This window comes from Larus michahellis, chromosome 4, assembly GCF_964199755.1.
Source record: "Larus michahellis chromosome 4, bLarMic1.1, whole genome shotgun sequence".
Taxonomy (NCBI): domain Eukaryota; kingdom Metazoa; phylum Chordata; class Aves; order Charadriiformes; family Laridae; genus Larus; species Larus michahellis.
The window spans coordinates 48,714,406-48,741,312 of record NC_133899.1 but is presented as its reverse complement, the minus strand read 5'-3'; the positions used below and the strand labels follow the sequence as shown (position 1 = coordinate 48,741,312).

The 26,907-nt window shown below is 46.6% G+C and overlaps 1 protein-coding gene across 4 annotated transcripts in view; it reads left to right on the top strand.

The window, feature by feature from the left end:
- LOC141742387 (transmembrane protein 263-like) overlaps window positions 1-26,907 on the top strand; it is a 206,575-nt gene that overhangs the window by 173,966 nt on the left and 5,702 nt on the right. The gene's annotated exons all lie outside the window — the stretch shown is intronic.

Genomic DNA, 26,907 nt, shown 5'->3' with positions numbered 1-26,907 from the left:
AATTTTAAATTGAACTTGATTTGAAGCAGTTCTTTATCTTAGTTAAGTATTTTTTCATAAAATGTCCATTTCAACACACTTGTGGTAGTGGTATTATTATTAATTATAATAATAGTAGTAATAATAATATTATTTATTTGATTGACTAGCGTGCGACCAGTTCTACTGCATGTCCTGGCCCGGTGCTTTTCAGTCTGTGATGCCAGAACAGTTGGGATGCTCTGGATTGCTTTGAATGGGTCTGCAAAGTTGGTTAAGACAACTATGCTAAACCTGCACAGTTTCTGAGAGATCAGGATCTCTGTTAGGAAGCCATTCTGGGACCACAGATTGAATTCATGGAAAACCACATCTCAAATCCGATCCAGCAAGGCACATAGACACCTGCTTAATTTTAAGGAATATGCAGTGTCCCATGGACTTTTATGAGTCTCATGGTTTTATGAAGCATTTTTCAGGACTGAGGTAGAGCATTTGGTGCAGGACAAAATCAACTCCTTAATGAGCTTACCAGAAAACCCCACAGGCATACTCAGCATGCGCTTTTTAAACATGTGTAATTGGGTCAAATGAAAACTAATTCCCATTGGAGTCAGGCCATGCCCAAGGAACCCTTCCGGGATTATTCTTCGAAATCCTTCAGGCAGAAATATTTCCGTGCCAATTTCAACTTCAAAACCTTTTGACTGTGGAGCTGTTCAAGAATAGGCTAACAAGAATTCTTCTTCTATCAGCATTTTGCCTGTTCTGCATATCCCTCCCCAACCATCCTTCTCCCTCTTGCTTTCCTCACTGCTTCTCAGCACACTAGAAAAGGTCAGAAGCAATTTGATCAAACATCCCAAGAAACGAGCATCTTTGAAGAGAGTGCAGGCCTGTGGAATTTGAATATGAGAGGTTAATATTTTGAGGAATTGTTAGTCCCTGGAAATAGAGCTTTATAATGAAAAATCACCTTTGAACCTTACATCTAGCTATTTTAGATGAAAGAAAAATAAGTCTTTTCATTGGGGAAACAAAAAGACTTCCTACCAAAGGTATCTTCACCCCGCTTTGCTGCCTGGGTAGCATATTTGGGCTGCTTTTCCGTCCCTTGATACACGTTCTACAGACACCATGAAATCTAGGGAAGAAACAAATGAATTAGCAGTCCCAGAGGCTGTGAAAATGCAAAAAAGTTATACATTAAAGACAGACTTAGCCTAAATTGGTGTGTGTGAATTTGTGAATGAATTGACACGTGGCTGTGCTTGTTCTCTGAAGCAAGAACTGCTGAATCTGTACAGCTGCTGACCTTAGCCTCCCTCGCCAGGACTGCCTGGTCTTTTCTTTAATTGATCGTGCATAATAGATGTTGTATCACTGTTGAAGCGTACATCATTCTTATCTGCTGGTAAGGCTTGCAAAGCTGTTTGTCTGTTTACTTATTGATATAATCAGAGACTTCAGCGGTTCCCTCGCACATGTTAGCATATGCTTTCTCCTTGATATCCCAGTTGGATTTGTCTATACTGGAGAGTCAGCATCTTCACTTTTGCTATAGCTCATTTAAAAATGTGCAGGAAGTCAAGCTGCAAAACAACTAGTTAGCTTTCTAAGTGGAGGGGGAAGCTTACCCATCCTATTGCTGTACCTTAAATCTGGAAGTGAGACATTCTGACTTGGCGTATGCATTTCACTGTCAGGTGTTGGCCTTTTCAGTAGCAGCATCATTCCTCCTCTTAACTGAGAGACGCAAGCTGAGAAACCCTCCAGCACTTAGAGACGGGCTTTAACTCCAGGTGTTGGTGCATTTCATTTTGATCTTGGCTCTCTGATTTCCAAAAGTTCCACTTTCCTTGAGATCTTTCAGTCGGTTGAGAGCTGATACGCGATATGATACTTCTCATAGAAAATGAGGGAGCGCTTGCCAGAGGACGATGTTAGCCCTCTCTGGTATGAGTCCTTTAATGTGTAGTCTCTGCTAAATGGATGCTCTGATCTTCTCTGGGATATTTTTCATTCTTGATAGTGAAAACAGACTTAATCTGTTGGTAACAAAGGGGAAATATATCTCACTTTTTGGAAGGGAGGTCTCTCTTCAGCTAGGACTGCTGTGCAGAACAGCTAGATTTCATCTCTTTCTGAACTCCTGTATTCACACTCCTGTAGGGATACCTGCAGGCGAGGAGGGTTCAGCTTCCAGCCAGTGACAGGAGAACATAGCTAATGTCATAGACCTTCTCTCGTGCAGCCTCTGTATTTTCCCTTCCTCACGTAATATATAGTTGTCTCTTTGTCTATGCTGGATTGTGCCAGCAGGGGACTGATAATGTCCAGCAAAAGGTATAAAAACGATGATACCTTTTTTTATTTTAAACAGAGTTGTTTAGGCTTTCTGGCTTGCCCTTTTTTTTTTTTTTTCCCAGGCAGGAGAATGTTCTAGTGCTTCTATAAGGAAAAATAAGTGCTCAAGATGGCAGCTGCAGGGGCTGGATCAGTCATCATGCTCCAAGCAACCCCTTGGAGCTGAATTCTGCGGTAAGGGCAGGCTCCTGGTCGTGCAGAGCCCATTAAAAGGGAGAGGGACCTCCTGAGTTTCCACGGCCAAGGGCAGGGTTTGGCCTGCAGCGTACAAGCAGGCTGCTGGGGAGTGCAAGTCTTGGGATTTTCCCATCAGGCAGCAGCCCCGATGTTTGGTGAATTTGTAGATGAGGTAGACCGCAGCGTAGCCTAATGCACGCTGGTGCACTGGGAGGGCCCAGAGCTTTAAAGGTTTGCTGCATTTAAACAAATTAACATAGTCGTGGTAGCAAATGCCTGTGATTTTTCCTAAAGATGAACAAACTGTGGGTCTAATGGGGACCTGCTATTTCGCAGAAACTTCACAACGCTGCTTCCCTAAATGAGGCCAAGGAGGATTTTTCTTACTCAAACTGGCCTCAGTTCAGGTGCTGCTGAAAGGTCAGCCCTCCAATCCTTTTTTTAGATTTTTTTTCTTGTCACAGTGAATAAGTCTTATCCCAGACAAGTAGTAACACCTAAGAATGATGGTTTTTCTGCTTGTTATCCAGCACAGCTAAACTGGAAGTCAGCCCTGGGAGATCTGTATGTATCTGGGGTAGCGTTTGTGAAGTTCATCAGAACAAACCGGAATTGACGACGTCTTTATGAAGGAAAAAAAGAAAAAAGGAAATCAATTGGTCCTAGTGTCAGAGCTGATCAGATGTACAAAGAAGGAAAGCATTTCCAGACGGTACCTGGGGCTGGATAATTCGCATCAAAATGCTCCCTGTATCAGAATCAAATAGTCTCTGTGATAAGAAAATAATTTTCCCCCGGTTCAGAGGATATTGAGTACCAAGATTTTTACATCCTCTTAGAAACTTGAAAAAAGTCCTTTTGTCCCTATCAGTGCTGGTGGTTTATTTTTTTTCCACTGGACAAACATTGATTTTTCTTGCTGCCAAACTCTGCATTTCTAATGGAGCTTGAAATTAACATGGTTTTTTCGTGGTTGTTGTTGTTTACCTCCTTGTTTGCGCACCAACAACCTAAATGATGTTGGCACAGCTTGAGGAACGAGGTTTCTTAAAGTTTTAGTTGAGTGCAGCAGGGAGAGCACAATGCATCTTTTTCTGCAGGCACTACACCAGTAATGACGGCCACACGCTATCAAGGGGTGGGTTTACATATCTGTGACACCGATTGAAAGGCTTGGGAAAGCTTGCATTTGTTTAACATATTTGGGATCCAGAGGGCGTTCTTTATCATACTCTGCTGGGATAATGATTTCAGTGTGCTGCACATACAACCTTGAGGTAGCAGCTGCTGCAGTATCCTGTAATTCTGCTCCAGAGGTGGAGAACCCATTCCCGTGTTTTGGAGAAAGCTTTTGTGAGGTCTGCAACTTAATCAGGCATACCTTGATTCAGAGAAAGTGGCAATGAAGCTGAGGGAAGAATAGTGTTCCTAAAACCTTCTTACATGTCAGAATCCACTGTCCCTCCTGACCTTATAAATGAGGATGCTGAATTGGGGTGCTACCCTTGTACAAAGCCTTAGTCGATACAATAACCCACTCTTGTCTGCCTAACTTTAGCAGTTTCAACTGGTTATAAATTACAGCATGCACCTTGTACAGTATTTGAAAATCTAAATGTCTGAGTATTCTTCTGAAACTTTGCAGCTATCCTTTGGTCCCAGTGCCAGTTCCCCTTTATCCTGTCAAAAACACTTGGAAGAATCCTTGTAGTCAGAAATAATGGTCTTGTGATACAGCTGAATTTCCTTGCTGTAAGTATGAATAGATAATTATAGCAAAAGATTTCTCCTTTCCCTTGATGTTCACACAACAGGTTAAAAAAAAAAAAAGGAAATTTTTAAGCCCTGTAATTAGAAATAACTAAAGATAAGATACTCCTGAGTCCTTGCAGCCAGGACCTTTTGGTAATGCGGGTGATTTGAGACAGTTTTTCACCTCTCCACGACAAGAAAGGCTATGATTAAATCCCAACTCTGCTCTTAGCAATTTGGATCCATATGGGCCTAGTCTCATTTTCTCAACCATCTGCCAAGAATAAGATGTGATCTTTGGCAAGAGTTCGTGCTCCCATGTATTGAGAGCAGGAGATATACACCACAGAACCATTCTCTATCAAACCCGACCGGCAAAGTGTCCTGAACATTAGGTCAGCAATTTTCCATCAAATTGCTATCAGTTATTGTTGATACAGAATGAAGGTCGTTAATTAAGCAGAAAGGATTTGGGCAGTTCAGGGTCAAGACTTTAACAGCTCTTATTCAGTAAGAGCCTGCTGTCAACATCCTTGTTAGCTATTGCATCTGGAAATTCTTTTAAAATTAATGTGTTAATGTACTGTTCTACTTAGGAAAATGACTGACTGGGAGTGTGACACTGTACATTTTGTATTTATTTTCACTCGCTGACTTACAAACTAAAATCTGTTCACTTTCCAACTCCAGAAATGATTTTTCTTTCTGCCAGAGGCGCAGTCTTCACCTGGGATCCGGAAAAATCAATCTATGGCATCTTTATCACCAGCGATGATGTATGGAGCAGACATAAGGCAGGACTCAAGGCACGTGCTCTAGAAGTGCAGAGCATCCTCGTTGGTGCTGCACTCCAGGCTCCAATCTCGTTCTCCTCTCTTGGCTCTGCGAGGCCAAGAATTGAAAATTCATGCACGTTTGTCAAGTCAGTGGTTTAAAAGGCGAGGAGGGGCAAGGAGCAGAGATAAGGTCTCCACTTCCCAACGCTGCCTTTTCTTGTCGTTCCCCTCTTGACTGTGTGAAGCCCCCAGGGGTGAGGTTGTGCCCCAGGACAACATCGCTGTCACATGGGAGACAGCCAAGAGGTTTGTATTTCAGGACAGAGAGTTCGGAGGAACTCATTTGGGGCTAAATCAGCAGTCTTCCATCAGTGAGCTAAAGGTGGTAATGAACCAGCACCTTTGTTCGGTCAGGTTTATTGCAAGCCAGGATTAGAAACTTTATTTCAAGGTCTTTTGCATCTCTTGGCTGTGATGCTGTGGGGCTTGACTCAGCAGCATTCAGCGGCATTCCCCGCACTGTGTTTTACTCTGTTTCTGCTCTTAGGATTGAAATGTCGTATTAGATTAAGAGCTCTACAGATGTCAACAGCGCGAAAGGCTTCCCTTTCACTTTAGCAGGAGTGGGGACTGAGGTACTGCGTTGCTGAGGGCGTCTGATGGAGTTTTGCTAATAAGATCTGATTTCATGAGGTTTGCATCCTATTAAGGCAAGTAGAGATCAGGCCTGCGAGCATGATAGAAAAGTGCAAACACAGTAGAAAAGCTCTTATGAATATTAATAGCCCATGAAACAATACAAGGCGAAAATGGTGATGAGGTGGGGGTGGTAAGCAACTGCTATCTGGTGTAGCACAACGGCCTCCCCTTCACCTTGCTTCCCCCGCCATCTCCCTGCAGCCTGTCACTCTCAAACTCCGAGAGACTCGGGGATGGGGCTGGGGAATCTGATAGCTTCCCTGAACCAGTTTCAGCTCTGCAGCTCGCAGCCTCTGTGTAGGTACGAGTGCAACTGAAGTATCTGATCCCTATGCACCAGTCGTCAATCTTCCCTAGCAGCCCTGCCCCGGTGCAAGCCAAGATCAGCTCTCCAACTATCCAAGGAGTTGTTTTTAAAAATAGCTTGGCTTATCCTTCATGAGCAAGGTATCATCCATGTCAATGATCTATATGCATCTCTAACCTCGGTATAAAACGTCAGCTGGTAAAGCTCCTGTATTTCCCTGCGGTTCTGGGACTGGCTCACGGCCACGGCTATGGCTCCCTCCTCATAGGGAGCCATGGCTATTGCTTCCTCTGCTGTAGCTCAGCAAATTGCTGGTTGTGTTTTGCACGATCTGTCCCGTGATGTACCAGCTTTGGTGCTTTCCTGCAGTACTTTCACAGAGCAGTCGGTTCATGCCTGCCTGTTATCATCCGTTGTAGTTTGCCCTTCTTTACCTGCTTAGCAAAGAATTGCCCTCTTTTGTGCATCTTTAGCTTTTGAAATGATATACAAACATGAACCATCCCATCATCCCACAACAGACCTGCCCTTAGCCCCATTTTACAGACTGAGAAACAGAAGCAAAGGAAACTAAAGTCAACAGACAGGTTGGCCGAGTTGGGATTAAATCCTCGGCTTCTGTAAGTGTGCTCCCAGGAGCAGCCCTTCGGCACCCCCCTGCCCCGCCGCCAGGGCAGACACTCCACTTTCTTCATGCAGCACATGCAAGTTGCCAGAACCTCTGGGCTGCAGGAATCCATGGCACGTGCTGGCCTTCCAGTTTCTTCGCATTTCATCTCTTATGATGCTCGTCTCTCTACAGAAGTGTTTGAAAATCCCCAAGACATTGAATATCTTTCTTTACACACATTTCTTTATCAATTGAATTATTTAGTAAAGAGGTATGTTCATAATTTATTGATATAATTTGAGGTGTAATCTAACTCCTTTTCCCTTAGCACTTGTTTAAAGAAAACAACGTTTTCTTCTGTGTTGCTTTGATTTGTTTCCCTTTCATTCATCCCTGAACCTCTAAGCATTTTATTGCTTTTTTTGGGGGGAGAAGACTGAGTCACAGAGGTTAAGTGATTTGATGCTGTTCATAGGAGGGAGCAGCAGTTGATGAGAAACAATATCTAGGTATCATGCCAGCTAGTCCAGTGCTGGCCACACTGAAATGGTATCAGGCAACATGTGGGCCAGTAGTGCTGTCCCTCCATTTGTTAGCAAACTGCCTGTGGTGGAGCTTTTTTTAAGTAGGCCCTACCTAAAGTGATGTTTTTAATTGCTCAGTAATGGGTTCATGGCTTGAATTAATTTTCTTGCTTCACTGCTTTCTTACATCGTCTTTGCTGTTACTTTTAGCTGCTTTCTGCCTCAAGTTTCCCATCTGTTGACTGGGACTAGCCACATCAGCTCATTTCACAGCAAAGGTGGATACATCAGAGCCTTAAAGGGTTCTGACATCGTGAGAACTGTGGAAGCCGATAAACCAAGGTAGTTTCGTATTAATAGTCTGGAGAAAAGCTCTGTAGGAAAATGGGGCCCAGGCAGGTTTGACTGAAGCACCTGAAGCTTGTTAAAGAAGTGAGTAATGGTAACTTAATTAAACTGCCCTCCTGTTTGTTTTTCTGGTCTTTGGTAGAGAAGTGAGAAGCCAAGTCCCACTGCTGTGCAGTCGTCTCTGGCCCCTGGTCGGTGAGAGAGGTGTTTTATGCTTGGCCTCCTCAGGGAAAGGCTGCTTGTTTGCTTTGTATTTGTGGCATAATTACTAATGGTACAGATCATTTTTATTAGCCGAGCTGTCTGCATTAAAATGATAGATTTTTTGTATTATTAAGAACATCCAAGGGAGTCTCTGCAGCAGCAGGAGAAAGATGATAATTTTTCGTTTAGCTTAAGAGCAGATGGTTACAGAAACATTCCATGTAAATAAATTAAGGAGAAACCACCCTTGCTAATAGTTAAGTAAACAGGTTTGGAAACAGCCGGCTCAGGACCAGGCTTTTCTGTTCTCTTCCTTTCCCTTCATTCTGCTCTTCAGCTTACAGCCCCATAAGGATAGGGTGTTAATCAAACCAATTTGCTTTTGGCCCAAAGTCATCCGAAACAACTTGAGTCCTGCTAGAGCAAGACTCTTACTCGCAGGCAGCTTGCATGAGCACTAGAGAATACTTACCTAGCCTAAGCATCTGGGCTGTAATCAATGTTATTGATAAGCATTTCCAAATGTCTTTTGTCGTGATAGCAAGGCAGTGAGTGATCTGAGAGAGGTATCACTAACGTTGCTGTATTTTATAGCTGCATTTTGCGGTCTCTGATGAGTGCTGTAGTCACAATGCCATGCTGCCCTCGAGGATTTCGACTCAACGAAGCAAGTAAATTAGAGGTAGAGAAATGAGACGTAATTAGGGGAGGAAAGTCAGATTCTGTAGCACAAAGGCTGCAAATGCCTCAGCTGTGGTAGTTGGAGAGAAAGTAGTGCTTCTCTTCCTACCATCCAAACGCGAGCAAGAGATGTCAGAAAGAGGAGATTGTGAAAAGCCTAGACCTCAATAGGTTCACAAAATGAAGAGCTACAAGAGCCTTGAGGACAGAGAAAGTTATGCTTGATCTTCTTTGAGTGGTTCTCTCCTGCCCACCTGAGTTAGAACAGGAACATGGAAAACACTGTTGCACAGGACAATTCCCTCTTCCATCCTCACAATGAGACCGATGCAAAAACATCACCTGGGTGGCTGGCTTCTCCCCAAGGTCTCCGGTCGCACAGCCAGGATTCAGCATGGAACAGGTCCAGCGGAGGGCCACAAAGATGATCAGAGGGCTGGAGCACCTATGCTATGAGGACAGGCTGAGAGTGTTGGGGTTGTTCAGCCTGGAGAAGAGAAGGCTCCGAGGAGACCTTATAGCGGCCTTCCAGTACCTAAAGGGGGCCTACAAGAAAGCTGGGGAGGGACTCTTTATCAGGGAATGTAATGATAGGACAAAGGATAACGGTCTCAAACTGAAAGAGGGTAGATTTAGATTAGATATTAGGAAGAAATTCTTTACTGTGAGGGTGGTGAGACACTGGAACAGGTTGCCCAGAGAAGCTGTGGATGCCCCATCCCTGGAAGTGTTCAAGGCCAGGCTGGATGGGGCTTTGAGCAGCCTGGTCTAGTGGGAGGTGTCGCTGCCCATGGCAGGGGGCTTGGAACTAGGTGATCTTTGAGGTCCCTTCCAACCCGAACCATTCTATGATTCTATGTTTGCAAGAGGGTTTGGAGTCTCAGGCAATGAGAACGTGATTTGTGCCCTGTATCAGGAGGAGATCATATGCAGATGAAGTGGTGGTTTTCTCACTTGGTGGAGGCTGGAGCTGAAGGAGAAACCACTCCTCCTCTTAGTCTGGAACAGATGCTTGCCTGGGATGACTTAAGCAGTTTCTAGATTCCACCGTACGTTTTCTGTTGGGTGTGGACGTACAAGAAGGCATGACACAAAACAGTCAGCATATTGCTATTACTGATAGCAATGCTTGGATATCATACTGCAAAAATTGATAACTAATGTTGAAAATGATAGAAATGTAACGATTTGTAACAGTACCAAAAAAAAAAAAAGACTATACACCTAAGGACTGATAACAAGAATGTCTGGTGTAGACTGAGAGCTCATTAGGGGCTTGAGGGAAGAGAAGGGTTAGAGTATGTTAGTTAATGAAAGAAATTACTGCACCCTCTCAATATACTGAAAACCAAATGCAGTCCTAGGTTGTATGAGGCAAGCTGTCCCTTCAGGGAGAAGGTAGCGTACATGGCTTTGGTGAATCCTCTGCACACTACCAAATACCCATGTGCAAAAAATACCTGACACAAGACTGGCATATAGGTGGAGAGAAAGGTTTCTGGGATGGTGGGGGCAATGGAGAATCCATTGTATACGTGAGGACTATAAGAGCGTGTCTTGTTTAGTCTTGCAAAACAGAGGCTGAGAGGAGATGTGAATGCTCTCTATAAATACATCAGAGGAGTAAACACCAGGGAGGGAGAAGAGCAATTTAAACTAAAAGACAACATTGGCACAAGAGGAAATGGGTATAAATGGTCCATGAATAAATTTAGGCTGCAAATTAAGTTTCTTAAGCAAAAGACCAGTAAGATTTTAGATATCCAAGTAAGAGTAATAGGGCAAATAACCTAACTGTTTCTAAGATGGGATTTGGTTACTTATATGAAAATTAAATAACGTGCTCTAGCTGTGATAAGCTGTGGCACCTCCAGTACTTTACCTGACAGTGGAGGACTGAATATGATTATCCAGTGGTTTTATATTTGCATATGGGGGAAGATCAGCCTGAAAAAAGCAGTCTCCGTATTTGATATCTTCGTAGTCAGAGATATCATGTGCGTAGCCTGTGTGCTTGGCAATAATTTCTGCTACTTAATTCTTCATAATTAAAAAGAGTTCCTAAGTAAATGGCCATCCCCTCAAAATTATGAACTTAAAGTAAAACTTGTATTTACCTAATCAACTGTGTATGATAGGGTTTTAATTTATGAGAACAGGCTGTTTTCTCAAGGCCTGGAACTACTCGAAAGTTTGGAAGTGCTCAGATGCAGGTGTTAACAACTCTAACATCAAGACTAAAATTGTCGTGTGTGCACAGGGAAAATTTTCCAGCGAACCTTAACTGCTGCTGATGTTTCGCCACCCAAAGCCAGTGACAAGCCTGTGCTCAAGCAACATATATCTTCACCGCATCAGTGACTCTGGAAATTGAGAAGTGATCTCTGTGTGTTCTACCTTTCTCTTGTTTGATGGACTGATTTTTTTTCTCCCTTAGTGTAGTAGCATTTAAACCAAAGTCTGTGTGTCTCAAAGCACCAAGCTGCTTAAGAAGAAGTAGTTTGCAGGGAGGAAAATTCTGTTGTTCACCAGAAGTAACCACACCATAAACTCCATTGACCAGAATACAATATGTAAGGTTTTGATATATGCTGTACACTTCAGTGGATGACAGAAGTATGGACTGAGGTGATGTTTATGCCAACAAAAGATTTTTGTCTACACGAACAACATTCATATACTACAGATTTCAGATTTTAACAGCTGCAGGCAGGTAATGCCTTGCATTTCTTCTCTAAGCCTCGTTGTTAACAAGTCCTTATTCAAGTGTTGTAGGCTAGAGATGAAGGTAGAAGGTTGTGGAGGAGGTGGAGTGGAGTAAAATTTCAAAGCCTTTCAAAACTTCCTATTCCTTGGCTTTCTAGCCTGTAGGGCAGTTGGGGGTTAAGTGAGTGAGCTGTGACTTTGCAGCCTCTTGCTGGCTGGATTTGCAAAACTGAAGGATTTTTGCTTTGATTAACAGGATAATTAGGGCTGTATTGTAAGCATAAGTTTCACTGAACTTTGCAAGTACTCATTTCTTACCTTGACCTCAGAGACTCGCCACGATCCTTAATGCTGTGCAGAGCAGACCCAGGATGTCTATTTAAAGGCCTCCTGTGCACTTAGCCAGTGCCTCTTTCCTGCCCTGCGTTAAGCTCCCCTTTGGCAAAGGTGCAATTTCATAGCTCCTGAGTGGTTTTTTTTTCCAAGTTGCTGTCAGTCAGCTTAAAAAATTCTCACTGAGGTCATTAATGCAGTGAAGCCGTGTGAGCGGTGAGGGCCAGGGTCAGGAAGCCGTGAGCCTCCGTGGCACCAGGGGACAGAGAAGAGGAGACCGGCGGCATTACAATGGGGCTGCTTGGATGCTGCTCCCCTACGCTGACCCGACACCAGTCCCGTAGTTTTGTTCTCCCGTTGCCACTGCTCCTCCTTCAACAGTGGAAATCAGTCCCGCCAAGCGAGTCTAACTTGCAATAAAGTCTTCTCAGTTAAGCTGCTGACTCCAGAGAAAAACTGGAATCCTCATCAATCATTTTGCCTATATGATATCTCTCAGTTGGCAAATTTTCTGCTGGCAGTATCCGCTGTCACTCTTGAATCTTTTTGCAAAGTGGCCGTTTGGTAGCTCCAACCTATGCACTGAACTTGAGAGAATTCAGAGTCTCACATCAGGCATCTGAGCCATTCTGAGTTTCCAAACTAAATGAATTACTTCATAAGTAACAAAACCATGATCCCTGAGCAGGAAGGGCGGGGGGCAGGAGGGCTTGGACTTTGCCAGCTGAGCAGGCTCAGATGTGAACTGGGGGATCTCCCAGAAAATTAAACAGGTGGCACAACACAACTTGTTTAGCCTAAATCAACTTTCAATCAACCAACATTAAATCAATGCTGATTCTGCTTTTGCATTGTAACTAAATATGAACTTAAGATGCTGAACCTGAAAATTTGCAACCTGTGTTGAGATGTTAAAGTAGTGGACGCTTCTGAAGCTTGTCAGGCTCTGTGACATTTTATCCAGGTGGTTACTGCCGTCCTGACCACTCAGAGAGAACTGAGTATCTTGAAAACTTACGGTGCTTTCTGAGATCGGGTTCAGTCTTTCTATCCAAATTTTAGTATTTCCAGACCTAAGCACTGCTTTTCCATTTCCCGCTGTTTATTGGTGGAAAGTTTGGTGTTCCAGAATCTGTCATCTCAATGGAAGTGAATTCCCAGACGAGCTTCATTTTCTGTGGAGACATATGATAGGTTGTGGGGCAGAGGAGGCAGGTGAAGGTGTAAGTGAGTGGACTCCACGAGCGCTGTCTGTGTCTGTTGCTTTCCTGGCAATCAAGACCAGCTGGACTGAATACCTAGAAATGCTCTTCCATACATGCCAGCTCTGTCTCGGTGCACTGGCTCCTGGGAAGCTCTGGTATGCAGAATCCAACCGTCATCAGGGCTTGCCATAAGGATAAATTTGCAAGCAGACCATTTTTGGCTCTTGCTGTAGCAGTCTCTGAAAAGAGCCCTTCTTTCTCTCTTTCCTCCACCTCCCTTCCAGAGACATGACCAATGTTTTCCACAAATGGAGAAGTTTACAGTTCCCCACACATTGCAGTCCCTGCCAGAAATTTTGGTTTAGTTGCCACAGTAACAACTTAACGAATTTTTAAAGCCCGTGCTGCTGGCCGTACCTCTGCCCTGTTTGTTCTTCCTGTGCATTTCCCCAGCACCACGCGAGGCTGCAGAGGCAGTGACTGAGAGTTCTAATAACCCCAGTAATGGATCCAATTATGGCCGTTAGTGCTTCTGTTGAGAATACATGAATAAGTAAATCTGTGCATAGTGATGAAAGAGTGTGATTTTAAAGCTGCCTGAGCAGTCTCTGGGAGTGGTGGCCACGTCACTCTTGCCAAGCCCTGGTGGAGGACAGCAGCAGAGGACTCAGCAGCCACTCAGCTCCCCTCCAGACCACGCAGGCCCACAGGCTCCTGCGAGTTGCTATGTGGTCACTAGCTGGTGGCCGTTGCCTTACAGGCATGGCCTCACACCACAAGCATTTGTTTGTGCTTGTTGCAGTTGTGCTTCATGTGCCTCTGTGGGGCAGCTGGGTGCTAGGGTGTCTGCTGACAGAACCTCTCTGTTGATGGCAGCCACACACACAGTAGTGCTCCACTTTCATTAGAAGGTGTCACCATGTCCACATGGTTATGGGGGTTGTGGTTGGGAATGGACTGGGCAGGACAGAAAAAGCACCAGCAAACTTTTGCAGGAAGTGTTCTGCTCTTTGAATGCTGTTTCATCAGTGCAGGATGATCCTTGCATCCTCTTCACACCCCCAGAACATCTGTTGCTTCCTCTAACTATCACTGAGGTCTTCCTTCACCACCCACTGATAGCACAGAGGCATCCATCCTCATCTGGCTCTCACCCATGGTGACACATGTTTGTGGTGTTCTATCATCCAGCAGTCGATCAGACGGGGAAAGGTGTGCTCTTTTGTTCTCTGTGGTTTCCTTCCTTGTCTGCCTTTTCCTAGCTGATGCAGAGAGTGCTGTCTTTTGGACAGCATATGGCAGATTTCAAGGAGGGGGTCCTAAATGTCAGCTGTCCAGTGCTGGCTCCTCAGATGTCCCAAGGGAGCTGGAGGGGCAGGCATCTGGGCAGGAGAAGTTGGCTGCAGAAGACCTTTCAGCAAGCAGTGCCTTATTCCTTCTCCTGTTCCCTGCATACCTGTGGCAGCAGGAGGAGACAGTCACACTCGGATTCAGACAGTGAGCTCATTGTACCCAAAGTCACTCGTAGGCACCAACTCCTAACGTTGTGCATAACCAACCAGGAATCCTTACGCTTGTTCTAGCCACTCTTCCCCTTCCCATGTCATTGTCCGTTTGTCCCAGAGCCCCACAGTTGCATAGCTGCACTGCCTGGGTTTATTTTTCTGGTGCTCTCTGAGTATGGATTGGGACAGACTGGCTGCCCAAGACCATGGTGGTAATTCCCCAGAATCAGATTTCTGTGCTTTATGGAGTATGGGTTGGTGAATCTCTTGAGAAAATTATGTCCTGTAAGATACCTAGTGGCCCTTGTGAGCCCGTTGAGCGCAAGACTGATGGTCTCCCATTAGTGTTCGGAAGACAAGAAAGAGCTGTGAAAGGGAAGCAGCATTAGCTTTTTCAGAATTGAAGCTACTATTTTCTGTTCTATTTCCTGACAGTACCTCTGCTATTGGACTTAGATGTCCCCTTGAAACCTGAGATTCATTTCTGCACACTGCATGCTGGGTCTATATAGCCTCTCTTTCTGAAGCGAGGTCTCATTTTCCTGCCCCACAGGGGTTTGCAATATTGGCCTGCTCTTGTTAACTGCTGGGAATCTGATATACTATGGTAGGAATTACAGTTTGGAAAAGGTCTCCGGAAGCGGTTTCTGGAGAGTGAGCCCATTTTACATACAGATTTGCCCACATGATCCAGGTCCTGAGAAAAGTTTAAAGGACTCCGCAAAATAAGATGTTCTTTGTCATCTCCCAGGCACCAGGGGAGGCTGAGGAGTGAGTTAAGGAAGGCTCGTTCCTCCCTGCTCAGCTGATACCTCCGGGAAAAAGGAGTGATTCTTTTCCTGCTCACCTGGCCTCACCCAGCTGTGTCACAGGAGAGTTCATTTCTGTTATGCATCATTAATCTGAGTTTCTAATAGCAGTAAAAGACTCTGAACTTGGTCGACAGAGAAGTTAACAACCAGTTTGCTGGAGTTCTAACGGTTGATCACTTAGCCTTAGTTATTAACTGCAGGCAAGGACCAGTTTCTGGGAGATAATTGGGGTCATAAACAATAGCTGTGTAATGGAGACTGTGCCTTAGGAGAGGGACTGAACATATTCAGCTGCAAGAAACTTACTGCCTTTGGACGGCATCCAGGTGCTGCCATCAGCCAGCTAGAGTTCAGACAGCCAAGTTGTCACTGTAGGGGAAGAGAGGCCTTTAGTGCTCAGCAGACAGCATCTATCTGTGCTCAGGATGGCTCCTAGCTGGAAAGGTGCTTGGATGCCGCCTCAGGAGGCTTGGTAAAACTTCCTAAGCAGAAATCTGGAAGGTACCGATCGGAGGCCGTGTGTCTTTCAGTCCGTTTCACTAACAGGGCTCAGCATTTAGGAGCGGCAAGTTCCGCGGCCTGGGCTAGGGTTGGTGGTGTCAGCTGGATTTTCCAAGTTGAAGGCATCTGAGGGTTGCAGCGGCCCCCTTAGGTTGTTCTGGCGGAATGGTGAACAGGACTGCAAACGTCCCGCTGCCCCAGCTTTCGCTTGAGCAGGTGCATGCTTGTGCACAGCAGGCATGAAATGTGTGTGCGGGGTCTCCTCGGCCATTTGAGCTCTGCTGTAATGTTGCTGGAGAATTAAGGTTTCTCTCTGTGGAATTCCTTAATACAGAGTTGGTTTGTTGCTAGAAAAAAAGTCCAGAAATGCAGCATTAAGTGCGAGGAGGGTATTTAAATAGAAAGGATTTGTGTTTGTACTTTCTAAAATAAAACCCAGTTTCTGACTACTGAGGCCATTAAGAAACCCTGCTGGGGACACAATGTACACAGGGGTTCTCCAGGCCATAACAAGATGTTTTCTTTCAGTGGAGGGCCTGTTGGGACTGGAAGATAGCTTGATGGGATTTTTGATGTGGCATCAGCCTCTGATTAGATTCATGTCACTCCAGTCATTCCCTGTATGCATCTGATTGGAAACAAAGGGAGGAAAATAAAGGTGCAAATGAGTTTTTGTAATGATTGCACTAGCCAAGCTCAAGTGTGGCATGTTGGGAGCTGGAGTTTCTGAAGGTTTTATCCTGTCGAGAATGAGGGTAGCATATGCATGCATATGGAACACAAGCTGAGCTGGGCACCCTGATGTGAAAGCTGGGAAGGTTCCTGACACACAGATCCCTCAGCTCTGTACTGTGGTACCTGAAAGCATCTTTGGGTACTCCCTCATTTTGAAAGGAATCAATCATTCTGCCCTGTTGCTTCCCATGTGTACAGAACTGCAGAAGAAAATACAAGGGGAATCTGTGGAGAAGGGCAATGTTGCCTTTCATTTCCCGATAGCAAAAGCATGACAGCATTGCCAGGCTGGGCTACGTTACAGAATCAAGACAGTAAATGTTGTCTTAATGTGGAGACCTGAAAGGCTGCTGTAGGTGTGCAGCTGAATTTTTCCACTGAGCCCTTTGCCACAACAACTAAGTCAGGCTTTGCTTGGCTTTGATTCAAAACAGGTAGGTACTGGAGAAGGGCAGTGATCCTGGAGGGGTCTCGGGTTCTCCGGGCTTTCAGCCTTCCCCAGCTCATCGCTATCCCAGTCAGGCATTTGGGAGGATTTTCAGCAGTTGTTGAAGTGAATGAGAGTAGAAGTATTATCAATATTTCTGATACTGGTCTCACATGAAATCTCTGCTGGGAACTAGGTTCACCAGGCTGAAGGGACTTCTTTTGAGTTAGGGAAGGTCCTGCTGAAACTGGTGGGAGGTCATTTGATGTCCCCCCTCCCAGTGCCACAGAGATGCACTGCAGGCTGGAAACGCCTCAGCAGAACCAGAAACAGAGCAGGGAGGGAATAGGGCTCTCTGCTTGCATGCAGTAGATTCTGGTACTTTATGGTCAACCGGTCTTCTCCAGGCAGTGACAGGGGATACCCCGAGCTTGAGTCAAGACTGACGCAGGAGAAAGCTAAGAGGTGACAAGGGGTCCTCCCTTTCAGATAAAGTGAAGCCTGTTTATCACTGCTTGGCAGTGGGGGAAAGCAAGCTTAGGCAGACCTCCCAAGAGAGGCTGAGAGCGTAGGGCTGAGCTGGTGGCTGCGCTAAGGAGGTGGGTGGGAGTCTCTCTTATTCCAGATATTCCTCCAACTATATGAAACACTAATCTTAAAGGGAGGCCTAAATATCCCAGCATCTCTGAGAGCCAAACTAGACCCTGGCTCCATGGCAGTTCTGCCATGGGATCAAAGATGAAATTCAATTTACCTGCAGCACCAGGCAGAGCCCTTCAGTAGTCACCAGGAACCCAAGTGCACGTGGGATCCCTGCTGTGCCGAATTGAAATCTGCCCTGGAAAGAACAAGAACATGAATATGGAAGGAAGCAAAGGGAACTGTCACATTTGCGGCTTCACGTTCCTAAGCAGCAGCTCTTTGTCTGTGCCACACAGAGGAGGAGGTTTGATGTTTCCTTGGGCAGTGTTAGTGCTAACTCTAATTTATGCATTCAGGGCTGAGCTTTCCAGGTGGCAGGCTCACCAGGAGCACAACAGGTAGCCCTGGCTGGCTCACTTCAAAGCAATAGAGGCGAGGGGACACACGAGAAGTTTGGGCATAGAGCTGGGGTGTGATTTTTGCGCTGGAATAGATCTAATTTTGCGAGGCACCGATGGGTCCTGTCCTTCCCCGGTTAGCCTGGCTGTGGGGGAGGGATGCTCTGCCCATTCGTCTGCTCTCACAGGCAGCATACGACTGCAGCACTCTCCCCTTGACAGCTGAGATGGGGGAATGAGTTTTTGAGACTATGCCATCCAACACCTACCACCAGCAGAATAACAAAGGCCCTATCCTGCCCATTGCTGGCATGCTGAAGCACGTGCAGGCAAGCGTATTTGTGCCTCCCCAGTAAATCCTCAGCTCAGCTGCTTCTGTAGCACACAGCTTTTAGCTTAACTGCCTTGTTATCCTTTGGATGGGCAGAGAGACTCCTGGATAGCCTCTGGGATGAATGGGTCATTTCTCTGAGTCAAAATATCTTCACTCAGACCTTAGGTCCGTTAAAATTCGTGGCTTTGCTTTTTGAGCCTCTGTCCATTTTCTCTTCTGTTCCTCTGTGTGCCTTGGAGAGGGGTGGGGAGCACATAGTCAGAATAAATGGGGAATTTCTGGATTTCTCACTGGTGTCAGCCATCCTGCTGGAAAGGATCAGCATCCATGGCTCAGCTGCTCCAGGGGTGAGCACAGGAAATGCGTGAACTGGGGTCCTCCCCTGTTAGCAACGCAGATTGTGCTCCCAGCTTTACACAGAGTGTTTTTGGACAAGTTCTCAGCTATCTCAGCTGTAAAATGCTTGAGTGACAATCATGTGTTTCCATAAGGTAGAGAGATTAAGCCTTTAATAATAAGGTGGCAGAGTACACAAAATATTCATGACAGTTGATGAATGAGCAGAGCAGACTTTTGATGTCTGATCTTGGCAGCTTGGAGCACCTTCCTGCTGGCTAGACGTGACTGTCTTTCACTTCCACTCCCCTTCCCAAACCGCTGGTGAGACCAAACTTCAGGCACTTTTTGATAAATTGTGAGTTAGCAGCATTGTCGTGGGAAGGACTTCTAGCCTCACTGGACAGAGGAGGCTTAGCCAAGTCTGCCTTTGTTTAAAATCCACTGGCTAGCACTAGAGCATGGAAGAAAAGTCATTCCTTACATAAGCTTGGATTATGTTATTTACTCTCCATTGTTTGTAAGGGCCTCATAGAACCGTGAAAATGACCTTTATTTCTCTATGGATTTTGTCCTTTTTCATTTTACAAATATCGATTATTTTTTTTTCTCCTGTGTCTTTATCAGAGCTGAATTAACAAGGCTGTTTAACAAGAGCCTCTGATTCATTTGGGGTCTTTTTGTGCCAGGTGCTATCAGAAGCAGCTGAAAGCAGCTCAGTGAAGAATGTGCAACCGCTGTTACAGAATTGACAGAGGAGGTGATGTGCCCTGACAAGAGCTGAGCTAGCATGGGCCAAAGAGCAGGCTTAAAAAGATGATCTCTTCAGCCTGGGCACAAAAGCAAGGAGGGGTTGTTTGTAAGGAATAAAATTTTATGTCTGAAAGCTCTCCTCCTCAGACCATTAAAGCTTGAGGCCACTGAAAATTGTTGAGTCTACGTGATTATTCCAGTTCCACCCACAGATCCCCAAGTGAAATCAAGAGCCCGTATTTGTAGCAAGAGGTGATTCCAGTCCTCATGATCCAAAATTTCAGTGTCACAGTGATGAGGCTCCAGCAGAAAAAGGAGCCATTGGTGCAGCTTTATATGTTCTTTCTTGCCAGGCTTTTAAGCAAGCCTCTTGACTGACGGAAGAGCTTGTCGGTGGAACAGAGAGTGGAAACTGAAGGCAGACAGGGACATAAAGTGCAAACAAACTAAGTCTGATGGCCACTTTGGACGCTTTTAACATAAGAGAGAGGGAAGGTACAGCCCAGCTGATAGCTGTCCCTTGCTATTCATACCTGCCCTAATGCCATTGTGGTTTCTCGCACAGGACCCGGAGGTGGGTGTGGGTGGTGAGGAAGCAGCCACTGCTCACAGTTCTCTGGGGAAAGCTGAAATCTTACACCTTTCGGGATCATCTTTCCACTCTGACAGTGGCATCAAGACATCCTGTAAGTGTTTTAGCGACCTGTCTGGCCAGTAGCAAAAGCCTGACCTTCTGCATATATTTCACATTGAAAAAAAGAAACGTCGCAATGGAAATAGAAATGGTATGTCCAGATTTCTTTCTTCCTAAGTGGGCAGTGCCACTTGTAACTTTGCTCTGGGACTCTCCTGTGGGCTCATCTTTCTTACAAGCGATACACTGTGGTCGGAGATGACATTTGCTTCGAATGAGACAAGAGTGTCCTTAAGCCAGCTGTTGTACAAGCCTATAAAAAGGGCGAGTCCTCATCCTTAAGCAGTCATGATCTAAATCAGAGGATGGCAACCTTTTGAGGACTTGGTCCCAGTGTGTATTTTTTTCTCTTTGAGATGAGAAGTTAAGTATGCCAGCGGGAGCTGGAAGATTGTCTCTAAGAAGCACCATGAGGCCAATTGGTTAGTGCTCATTAGTTTCCCCTTTGCAAAGGGTGGACTCCTGCCTTCCTCAGCTTGCTGGCCTTGGCAGAGCTGGGACTTGTGCCAGCCGGCCCTGCTGCAGGCCACGTGGGATCCCCAGCATGCTGTCTTCACCACCCATGGCTGAAGCAGGCCAGTAAGGTGGAGAGGAAGCAAGGGAGATGTAGCTTTTATCCAACAGGTCAGCAATAAAGCTGAGAACAGAGGTGGGTCTCCAGGCTTCTACCCTATCCACGTCCTTTTTAGTAGATGATCTGTCCTGCAATTCACTTGCATATTTCTAGCGCAGAAGGAGCATTACTTCTGGACTGTGGGCCATGCTGGTCTTCAGCATCATTAGAGACCATGACCACGCCACCAGAGTAGCTGAAGTGTTGTAAACCTAGAGGGGAAATAAGGAATTAAGAATCAAAAGGATCCCAGGGAATCCTGGTTGAAGGGGGAGTCTGACTGCCCCTTACAGGCTGTTACAGCTATATAAAAGATATTTCTGGATCAAGAAAACAGTTATATTCTGCAGGAGGGCAAAGCAGAGGAGCCGCTTATTTTTTTCAAGAACAAGAAACCCGTCTTGGGGCAGATCTTGACTCTGGTAATGAAAGCACTTGGTAAGTGGGAGGTCAAGTTTATATTCCTTCTCCAGTTAATACCTCTACTTGCAAAGTGAAACAGTTCAGCAAAAAGAGTGAAAGTGGCATTCAGCTGCTGTTTGGGCCATTTAGCCCAAATGTGTGTGAGGCTGGGGAGTGCCCTTGGGCTGACTCGAGGCTGGTCAAATGTGTTAACCCACTGGGTTGTTCGCTGCTCTGAGGCCGATCTCCCTGAATTCTTTTCTCAGTAGAAGTTTCAGCAATACCACTGTGTCTTTACAAGCAGTTTCTGGTTTGGTGACATGTTGCTCAACAAGACCAGTCAGAAAACTCCCAACCAACTCTAAGCCTCAAGCTTCCAGAGTCAGAGCTTCGGCTGCTTCTCCCCAAAGGCTCAGCCGAGGAAAACAAGCCACTGTTCGTTTACCCTCCTGAACCCTGTCTGTCAGTGCTTCAAGGTAGATGCTTCAGCAGTTAATACTGCTCCTGGGGCATGTGCAAGGAACAATTAAAGCTCATTGTGCCAGTGAAGAGCCCTGGGGTGAGCCGGGCTGCGGAGGCAGCTGCCCTTGTTTTGCTGCGTGCAGCAGTTTCCCGAACAATCCTGCTGCAGAGAGAGGCAAGTACGTCTTGCTGATTGCAGAGCTAAAGTTTAAAACTCAAGGGCTAAACTCAATGTGTCGTTTCTAGGCTTTTTGCTGGTGGCAGCCGTCTTGGTTTGTAGCGTTCGGCGCCTGGGCAGGGCAGGGCTGGGGAGGGCACAGCTGCTGGGCCTGGGAAGCCATTTCCAACCAGCTGCAGCATGGGACTGCTGGCAGGAGTGAAGCACGGGTGCTTAAGGAACAAACGCTTTGTAGTGCTCCCTTTAACACTTTGCCTGTGACACTGCAGGATCTAGATCTTTGATCCTAAAATGCCAGAAAGGACATGACTGGTGGTTCCTTCATCTCAGCTGTAAATGCTTGCTACAGCTGTGCCCCACAGGGGTCAGCTGAGCCTTGTCCAGATGCATGCAGGAGACTTGGAAGAAGGCGGTGTTGGCCGTTCCCTGGAGAAGGGCCCTGCTAGAACACGAACAGCGGGATTTCATTTGTGCCCAAGGGTCAGAGTGGTCTCGACCTGCTTCAGCTGCTTTTGCTAGGAGAGGAGTGTATCACCCAAACGGAAAGTCTCAGCTGCAGGATAAACTTGTGTGGCTCCACAGCAACAGGCTGGTGGGCATAAGGAGGGGGCAAGCTTTTATCCTGCCTTTGTGACTGGAAACCTCTCCAGAGATAAATTGGAAGTTGTCATTGGCGTCTCTACTGAGAATGTCAACAGGAATCTGTCAGCACCAGTCATGACGATACAGAGACAATTTCCCCACTTAAAGCACCTTGCCAACTGTACCTAATTAACCTTCATGACAGCACAGCAATACAAGGAAATAGGGATCATTAACTTCAGCTTTGCTTTACAGAAGGGGAAGAGAAGCAGCAGTGCCAGCCCCATGCGTTTCAAATTGAGGTAAGCTCAGAAAAATCACAAGGTTAAAAATAACAATAATCCATTTGGGGTTCTCAGAGCCTTAAGAGTGCACTTGAATCAAACTTTCAGGTTTTTCTCCAAGAAACATCAGGACTGGAAACTTCTCTCCCATACACACTTTTTTATGACTCAATAACCAAGGCTTTTAGAAAATCGCACATTCTCAATCACGGTGGTGCAGGGGCGATAAAGGTCAGAGCGGTTTGCTCAGTGTTGCTTAAAAATCAGCTGGGCGAAACTGGGACTAGACTGTGTGAGTAGCTGATCCTCCACCCCTTCCTTGTACCTCCAGCCCAAACATTTTTCTAGGTAGGGGAACCTGCCTAAATCCACCAGTGGTCACTTAATAGCTGCCAGAGGCGTAATTCAGGCTTGAACTAGTGACCTCATCCCTTCCTCTCATGGCTGCTGAGGGACAGACTGATGACATTGACTGTTTACATTTTGGTCTCTGAGCCAGCCCAGCTCCTTTGCCTGGGGCCCAGCAGGGATGGAAGTGTCCTAAAGATGCAAAACCATTCGTGCTGCTCCCTGACACTGCTTTCCTGGCTTGGGGCTGTTTTTATAAGTTAGTAGGAAAGAGCAACTTGTACAAGTCCTTCTTAAAGAGTTCACCCTGCCTGTCATATCAACTGCTGGCAGGGGCCGAGGGGAAGAATAACGCCTGTGCCATTTTTAGTGGGCAGCAGCGCAGGCGATCGTTTTCTCTCACCAAATAAATGCAATGCAAAGCCCTGAGGAGTCACCGTGGAAGATTTGAGAATTGTATCTGTTATTACCGACAAACTGATCTCACTTCTGCCCTGAGTCATAGATGCTGTCAGGATCAGAGGAGAAAACCCAGGTTTCTCTGGAGCCCCAGCAGGCAGGACCCCTGCTCGGGAGGGGAGGCCAGTGGGGACCACAGAGGGCTGTGGCCGAGGAGGAGAGCCTGTTGTGTGGGGCGCCGACCCCAGCCCAGAGAACTGGCATTCACGCAGGAGTGTATTTTATTCATCTTTTTTTCCTTCTTCAGTTCTAAGCTGACATGGGGTGAAGCTGAAGGGACCCTTGAAAAGGCCAGGTCATTGATGGAAAGGGAAAAGGGCTTGGCAGATGGTGAAAAGCTTTCATGAGCAGCATGGGCTGCAGCGGGCTCCAGGGAACAGAATTGTTCCCCTGCTCAGGCTGTGTGTCTGTCTCTCTGATTATTTTGTGTATTTCATCTCTGCTGTCTCTCTTGCCCTTAATCTGGGCTCCTCTGTGCCAACAAAATGCTTAGCTCACTCCATTGTCTGTGAGACTAATTTGCACTGTAAATCTGATGCTTATCTTACATGACAGCTTACTGTGGGGTTTATTGCAGTCCTGAAGACAAACTAAGCGGGGATGGCTAGAAAGCTTTCGACACATCATCTGTAGTATAGAACGAATACGACCTATTTCAGCTTGCTGCCAGGTTAGGATGCGGCCCCTTGTGGTTGGGGTCACAAGGTATTTCTTTCTCTTTTCAGATCTATTCAAACCTGAGTTTGTTTGGGGCTGTTTTATGGCACAGCTTCTGTTCTGTGTTGGAGCTGCTGGAATGCTTCTGGAAGAGCCTCCCACCCTCCCAGGATCAGGTCTTCTGTCCCCTGTCCCTCCTCCCTGCTACTTGTGGAATTTTAAGGACCATGAGAGTGGCTGCAGACCTGGTGCAAGCAGCATGCAAGCACTGGTGCTCCAGGGTGCTGCAGCTTCATTGTCTCTGCCTAGCTTAATCAGAAAGAACCTTTGTCCTTGTCCTTCTTCATTAGTATTTCCTGACACTTTCTCCAATATGTTTTAGCTCTTTGCTGGCAGAGTAACATCCCCCCTCAATCTCATCTGCAGTTACCTCCTGGGCTACCCACCTGCAGGCATCCAGCTCTCATCTAAGAGATTTTCACACTAGTGTTGTTCAGAGAGCTGGGCAACTCCAGCAGCCTCGGGTCAATTGAAATGTGGGCAGAGGCCTAAATCTTCCTACAGAGGGGTTCCAGGTAGCCTCAGGTGCAGGGTTACCTGGGGAGAGACGGGAAGATTATTGCTGTATTGATACACATCTTGATTCTGCAGCAGAGCACGCGGGTAGGTCTTTAATGCCCAGAGCTTCTGCATTGCAGTCCTCTGATGGGACACAAAAGATCCTGCTTCCCTGCACAGGGACCTGCCATCCTCTGAGGGTGGTGTTCATTTGGAGGACCAGTCTGATTTTTGCTGAGTAGTGTCCTGCTTTAAAGTGTCACGAATTTGTGGATCTCCCTGTTCTTCCCTCCCTCAGTCTGAAGACAAAACATGCAAATGGCTGTACGGGATAAGCTGTGTGCAGCAATTGGAGGCTGGCAGCTGAACTGTAAATGGAGCCAAGGGGTCTCAGTAGCATTGAGGGAGAGTGGAAAAAAACCCAAACACGTAGAGAAACTGTTGAGGATGAGGCGAGCAGTATGTAATATACCAGGTAGAACTGCAGCTGCTTAGACTACACCAGAAACTCTGTACTGCCCCGCCTCAAACTCCATTTTGCTGCCCAGATTATCAGACAGGTGTGTAGCCCAAGGCTTATTCCAAGTCATCAGAGCTGGTGAACACCAGACTCCTCACAGGCACTGTCCTGAGACCTGCCCAAGGGAGAGCTCTGTACAGCCTGGGTCAAGCTCGGGGAAAAATCTACAACTCTGGTAAGACTCCAAAATCTGCAGAATTTTAGAAGAATCATCACAAAAATAACTAGGAAAGGATGATCGCACCACCTAACTCAGATTCATGCCTAGTCTAGGTTAGGCTACTGCATGCAGCCTCCTCTGAAGAACCCCCCTTCTCTTTCCTGGCTAGAAATGGAGCCAGAGGAATCAAATCTGCTAACTGAAACTCCTAGGTTAAGTGCCTGAAAGTTAGCAATTTGAATCTGAAGACATCTTAATTTGTTTCCTAAGAGGCCTGGAAAATCCCCCTTTCCCACAGATGACACGGTGCAATCCGAGAATCCCCGGTGTGACTGACTGGCCTCCCGTCCACCCCAGTGCTTGCAGCACAGGCAGCAGCTCTGATCTGTTTGGCAAGGTCAGGTTGTCCCTTCAGCTGTGTGCATCCAGCACCCCGGGGCAGCTGGTGCTTCCAAAGATGAAATCCGTGCCCTGCTGCTGCTGCTGAGTGTTTTCTGTCAGACTTCTGGTTGGTTTGTTTAAAGAAAAGAAAATTAAAAAGCTTGGTTTTGAGCAGTACTTAGAGACCCTACTGTGTTGCGTGACACACAGACAACGGGAAGATGGTCTCTGCTCCAAAGGATTTGCAGGATAGCTTGGCAGAAGTACACTGAATGGCAGATGCGGCGAAGACACGGCATGAGACAAGTTGGTAGCAGCAAGAGGAGGACGTTTGCTTAGACTTACTAGGTCAGACATCTCCATCAACCAGGGCGTGCTGCGTGCGATGGCCCCACAACTTGATGAGCGTCTGTGCCAGCCTCCCGGCACTCCCAAGGTCTTTGCTTGCTGGCAAAGGAAATCCGCCGCCTACATCGGTGTTGGCTCGAATCCGCCTGGAAATGAGAGCGGGTGGAGACATCAAAGTGGGGGTCCCAGGTGGAGTTTTCTGCTACCTGGAATGTTGTTGACAATCGCGGAAAAAAGCTGGTGCCTGGCTGGATAAACGAGGGGGCTTTCTTCTTGGGGAGCAGCGAGCTTTAGAGAAAAGGGATGGGGGGAGCTGAGAGTGTTGGGCAGTGCAGTGGAAGGGCTGGGATCTCAAAAGAGAAAGTGCATTCAGGCACCAGCTCTCACCTACCTCCCAGTAGCTGTATTAAGCTTAGATTAGCAGTGAACCCATTTGTGACGCAGCCCAGTCTGGGCGGGCAGCTGAACTGGGATGCCGCAGCCAGAGTGTCTCCCTTTTTGGTCCCAGGGACAGGTGCCAGGCCCATCCCTGTGCCCATACCAGGGGGATAGTGGTGCGCACAGGGCTGTGCCATGCAGACTGGCCCCTTTCCCGGGGTGCTGGTGGAGCCTCTGCAGAGCTCTGCTCTGAGGCAGCGGCTGGTGCTGACATGTCCCCTGCCCTGGGCTCTCTGCAGACACATGACTGCACCGGGTCTTTATGCAGGCTTTCAGAAAGCCACTTCTATCCCTGCCAATTCTCGACTCCTCAGGAAATGGGGTGCACATTTAGCAAGGGGCTCTAAAGTCCTCCTGCTGCATCAGCCTGTGCATCCTCTCCTCTGAACAGGTAACGGGTTAGAAGGGCTGCTGCTGCTGCTGCTCCGGGGATCCTGTATTCCCAGCTGGCACTGGCTTTTTTTCCTGCCAGGATTGCTTTGCTTTATTGTATTTTTGCAATTATTAGTAACTCATCTCGAGTACGGAACTGGCAGCAGATCAGAAATCAGAGTGTCCAAAATATCTCGCCCCACAAAAAGAGCAGCTCCTCCTTTGCTGCCTGCGCGGCGGCATTGTTAGCTGACGCAAAGGGAGAGGACTGCGTGGAGGCTGGCAGGAGAGCTGGCAGGTTTGAATCCCGTGAGTAGCAGTTGACTCAACCCTCTCCCGA